The sequence below is a fragment of the Ptychodera flava genome, assembly GCF_041260155.1.
Source record: "Ptychodera flava strain L36383 chromosome 3 unlocalized genomic scaffold, AS_Pfla_20210202 Scaffold_26__1_contigs__length_13983176_pilon, whole genome shotgun sequence".
Classification (NCBI taxonomy): Eukaryota; Metazoa; Hemichordata; class Enteropneusta; family Ptychoderidae; genus Ptychodera; species Ptychodera flava.
The window spans coordinates 1,941,576-1,947,837 of NW_027248280.1; positions in this window are offsets into that span (position 1 = coordinate 1,941,576).

Here is a 6,262-nt window from a genome sequence, read left to right on the forward strand (position 1 = left end):
ATTCGGACTATCAATATTTATTTTACGGAAACATCTTTCTTTCTTTCTTCAGTAATCTAGCGACAATTCCAAAGCAAAAGGTTCAAGTAGAATAAAACAAATCAAAGGTTACAACCCCGCAGTTTGCACATGCACTAGCCTAAGATAGTTACACAATTTCAAATTGTACTAAGACCTTATTTCAAAACCAACCATTTGAGGATTGTGTGTCATATTTTTTATTTAGCGGTAGTTCTCGGAAAGCAAGAAATGTATGTCTTTTCTTTCTTCATTGTGTGTATTCATTAGGTTTCTTCATTTATATAATTCTATGCAAAAATAAAATCATTGTTCATCTTTCACAAACATATGATTTAAACGTGCATCTATAAGCAATGAAACTCGAACTTATTTTGATCATCTCAAATTTTACAATTATAATAACATAACCTATTGTATTGCGTTTGACATTATTATAAACTTTAGTAAAGGAAAGGTAATATATATAATATATATATATATATATATATATATATATATATATATATATATATATATATATATATATATATATATATATATATATATATAACATCAGTATACAGACATGTAATATTTCAAGTACATGTACCTATCCAAAGTATTATGCTTGGTTTTTTTCTCGGCTTATTATCATGTCTAGTTGACACCTTTTCGATCTTGATTAATAAATAAATTATATTTCATAATATATATCTTTCTTAATGATTTTGATTTTGTTGTGTGTACCGGTGCGTTACTGTCTGTTCTGTGCTGTTCTGTGTCTATGTTTATAGCTATTGTGTGATAATTTTGACCTAGGAGTTTCGGATTATGGACTGGTATGATTGCGAACTTGTTCATTTTATTGTTTAAAATCACTAACTCTATGAATTACTTTCATCGATATCTTTCAACATTTTCCTGTTGAACACATAATAAAAACTATCACTTTAAGTCATAATCCCTACAGTAGACACGGTCACAGTCTTCCAAATCAAATATTTTACTGAACAATAATGGTGAGAATTTCCTGGCTTACAATTAAATCGAAAAACCACCAAAATTGGTTGGTTTGGGTCTTTGTCGAATAGTGTCTATTTATTATCAATCACTACATTTTCTGACTCTCTAATTTTGACAATTATGTTCCCTTTACTGCTTATGTAGGCTCACTTTGAAGCTCTTAGAGTGTCACATAAAGTTTTATGGTCTCACTTTTGTGAAAACTGAAAATTTGCTTGAATTCATTGGACTAATACTGGGGTGGTGGCCATTTTGAATTTCAAATATCGACAAATTTATAGAAATTTGTTTCCATGGTACCTTAATTTTGCGTGGTGACCCCGCGATTTTTTTTCTTGATTTAAAAGAGATTGAAAGTTTGTTTGATAAAAGGTCGAGCAAAATTTCGAGGCGCGAACTACTTCCACTTCCAATTATCCGTAATATTTGATATTCACCACAACATTGTAAGTTGTTGGGAGGGGCCCTTACACCGCCTATTCTTTGTTTTGGCATCCAACAATACCGTTGAAATATGTGGTGGAGGGGTACCTTCCAATGCCAGTGCGTTGAATTTGGATCCAACCATACTATTCAATCTTATATGGTATGCTTTTCAACTGTTCAGATATTCAATATAGTTGTGCAGTATGTTAATTCCAGCTGACGAACAATGGTCAAATTTACGTCAGAAGACACATCCATAGACGCTGTTTTGACTGATTCGCACGATGTCGTGAAGAAAACTGTCGTTTTAAGCATATAATCGCGGGTATGATAAACCATGACTCCCACTTTTGAGGACATATTAATAATTGAAGATCACACTTTATTTATCAGCTAACAATATGAAAGGACGTGACCTGAGCAATAGGCTGCAAGCACTGTATCACGGAAGGTTAATCTAAGATCAAGACTGACGGTTACTGGCTGGGAGGCTTTGTTACATGGCAAGAAGAATTTATGACTTGGTAGAATTCACAACAGGTAAAAAATCATGATTGACACACTGCTTTGTCGCGATTAACCATACTTCTGAGGTAATTTCACCGATGCAGTGAACTGATTGGATTTAGTCGCAAATTAATTTTTCAACTCATTCCTGGAAAAAGTTGGATGAATTAGGAAGGGATCAATGCGAAAAATGAAAGATCGACGAACGCCACAGCATCGAATCATGCTTGGATAATAAGTATTTTAGAGTAACTGCGGAGAGTTTCTGAATTGTCTACGGAGCAACGAACGAATTCAAGATACCACGTGACCGCCTTCAAAATCGACAGGGTCAACATATGTACATTCATGCTTGACAAGTACGCATGGCATGTCTGCAAACTAGGACACTTATTGGAAACGAACTCATGATGTTTGGTGCACCTAGGTCATACAAGTTTCCTAATTTTCCTGACGGGCGACGAAATGTGACCGGACACAGTAGAGACCTCAAATTATGAGGGCGCACGCTCTACATATGCAAACCGTGCGAACTTTCAGCACCTGTTGAGGGGAGTGTACTACTATTTGCGTACGCCATTGACAGATACTCCACAATTCGGTGGCACGTGTCCTGCCAGTTATATTCAAGGTAATAAATTCTACATATACTTCACCATTGTGTACGACCATGCCCGACCTAGTTGCAACATATTTGTTACAGTTACAGTAGCTTTTCGTGTTCATTGCTAAATGACATAGTCCTCCTTTAAAGCAACACTTCTAATGTGTTCTCTATGCTCACACGGATCTGTCTATAAGGGGCTGTGCTTCTCAGTATGACTTGGACATTTTGCTCATTATGGGAGATGCACTTTGATTTTGATGGTCAGTAATATATCTATATATCTTCATTAATATTAAAATTGTCATGAATATTAATATTTCCTATTTCCATCGTATAACTCTAAACGCTACACTGTCTGTGTTCGCACAGCAATTCCAAAAACAAATACTTTCATTGGTTCATGTTCTACTAAACATGCTGCTCAAATATATAACAAGAAACCTACTTTTAAGTGTTCATCCTGAAGGAATTGTCGATGGTAGCCGGTAGACTCCTCCGATTTCCAATGCCGCCACAATGAATAGGTAACGCTCAGCCAGTGACCTATTTCTGAACTTAACCAGTCGTATGCAAATCGTTTCTACGAAAAAAGTCACGTGATCACGAGAGTTCACGTAAAATAGCATTAAGTTCAGATAATGCTGGGCTGCACGGTAGCAGTAATTGACCTACCAAAGTAAAGTCCCACACACGCCAAAACGAACCAGCATTTTATCGAATACCTGTAAAACGCAGTTGATGAATCGGAAAACTTGACATGTCTATACCCTCAGTACATCAACTTGAAAACGTTGAATGAAAGGTAAATAAGTCAATAGACAAATTATGGAAAATTGTATTTTTATAGAGGAGGCCCCGCCGTATTTGGACTGACTCACGTGGGTATAAACCGGGATATTTACTCAATTAATCGTCCAAATGTAGATCACTACAAAACTACACGTACTTTGCATTTGATGCGAATTAGTCTGTTGTAATCCGGGCAGTAGCGAGTTTATTTCCAAAAGCTAGGCAAGTGGCAAGACTTTTGCAGGCTTCCGCAAATAAATGATTTCGGTAGTTTTGGAAAGGGCTTGATGGACATTGGCTAAATTTAAAATATTATACAATGGTTTTTGAAATGCTTCATAGTACACATGTTTTAATATTCAAAAACGGCAGACAAAGCCAATTTCTTGCTCGACGTATAGTACGCCTTGGAGACAGCTTTTAAGGCGATGCATTCATTGACAATAATTTCCGGTCTACTGCTTGATGGGTGTATTTAAAAAACAACCTTGAAGGTGTTGTTTTTTAACCTAAGACCTAATTTTCCTGATACAGCACATGGTTTTAGGGAATATCTCTAAATTTAAGGTTCCTTTTTTTCTCTAATCCAAAAACTTCACAGTGACTCGTACCCTGTACTCTTGGTTATGGATGAATATGATTTAGAGTTTGCCTGAGAAAGATTTGACCTGAATTTTAAAAATTCGAGCGCCGTAGGTCACACCACCTAAAGTCTGATACTGTAACCTGTTCACGTACACCTCAGTCTCGACCTCAATGTTTGTTCGGCGAAATTGCCGTTCATATGCAAACTAACAAATGAAGAATGAAGAAAAGAAATGGAGCGTTGTCCACAGTTGCGTTTTGCCTTAAAGACACCCATTCGACTCACACAGTTACACCGTATACCGAGAGAAGTATGAAAACTTTACTCACTCAAGTACTTTCAAAATCAGTCCCTATAGGTTGTATGTGTCCCCGAGAAGCATTCTGCCATAAAAGGCAAGCAAAGAGAAACACAGAAATCGACCATGTCAAAATAAAAAAAAGCAAGCTACCTCTTCGCATAAATTCTTTGTCATATAATAGAAATCTCTGACATGTTCTTGATAGTGTCAAGCAAAAAATAGAGAGAATGTATTTGCGCCTCAATAGACAGTGAACGTCCTCTAGGCTGACTGTCATACATATGCCCTGCGCATATGACAAAAGTTAATTTATGCAGCTGCTGCGGCAATGTAGTGGTGAGCAATGGACTGCTTCATAAATATTTGAATAGTAATGGTGGGTGTGATTTGACTGAGGAAAGGAACAACAAACAAATTTCACAACTGAACTCGCATCGTTGTGTCTATATGCCATGGCTTAACATTGAATTGTGTTCGATTATGATTGATTAGAACTGTACAACATTGCCTGCGTTTACTCTGACCAAATTGAAAGGTACCGGATGTGTCTGCCATAAAATTCAAAGGACGTTTCACATAGCCCGTTAATTTTTGTTCCAAACACATTCGGAAATTCTCTCACGATCAAAAAGGCAACAGCATGGTTGATCAAATCAACGTTTTAGCGACGGGGAAAAAGTAACCCAATGAACTCATGAATAATCAAGCAAAACAGCAAGAGGATGCCTTTAAATAAGTGCCATGAATAGAAACACCATCTGAACACGTCGACATAAACACGGTATACTGACTAATAAATATTTTAAAAAAATTGGGAACTAGAGCTGCAGGAGTTGACATCAGTTTATATTTTAGGGATTACGTTTCTGTCAAACTGCCATCCCTACGAGTTGTCTTTGTCGACAATTATGGAAATTAAACTGACCCCAGTATTTTCGACAATAAATCATACAAGGTGGCGTCTATTTCTGGTTTAGGATGAAAATATTGTAAAGAGAGGGGTGGTCAGTTAGTGATCTGCATGCAATTCAAAAACAGAAACGAAAGTGAATTAATCAGTGAATTTACTGTTTATACAAGCATAGACGTGACCTACTTTCAACAAGTATTTGAATGGAAAAAATGATAGCTGCTTGCACCAAATAGCAAGAAACTATGTCCTTCTTAGTCGTCTATTACCATAGTCTAAAGTTGATACGAATTAATACAATTTTTTAACTATTGAAGGTTGAACTAACGCCATTGGATGTATATGCCACCTGGAAGGTGTCATTGATGTCAGATTCAACTTTCATTTTGTATTCCGCGAATTAAAAGGCCGCACATGCTTATCCAACGGAACCGTCGAGTTAAATGCTCATGGTATTATTGTACTCTGAACGTACATCTTATTCGGCGAATGCAAGTCAACAATGTATCCTGCGCATTGTGTCACATGATTTATGATTTCCAATATAATGGAGTTGGCGACTTAGCAATAAGGTGCGACAGTATGGTGCTTTTGTGGTTCGTCTCAACTCAAAATTGACTTCATTTAAATCGAATGCAGTGGACCCGTTTCAAAAATGGTTTGCCCTAACTCAAATGCGTTCAACTCGAAGATTAGTTTCAAGCAAGACGAAAGCAGCGTAGTTCACATGAGGCGAGCTTCAACGCAAATCCAGGGAGTCCGATTCAAATGAGGTTGGCTCAAAGCGAACGCTCTACACGAGAGTTGTATTGAGGTTCTCAAAGCGAATGCATTTCACGAGAGTTTCATCGCTCAGAATTTTAGGTGCTAAATTTGGATCTGATTATGCGCCATAAAGTGTGGTTTAAGATTAAATAAAATATTCAAATATTCAAATATCCGTTGCGTAAGATATCATCGTCATTGAACTTCCACTAGACGAGATGTGGTTTAAATCTGTGCAAGTGTATAGTTAATTAGAGTACTATCAACATTAGCTAATTACTTATTTTTATTTTTCATGGTCAACTACATTATCCTCTAACTGTCAACGTAGACATGGACTGGATGGTA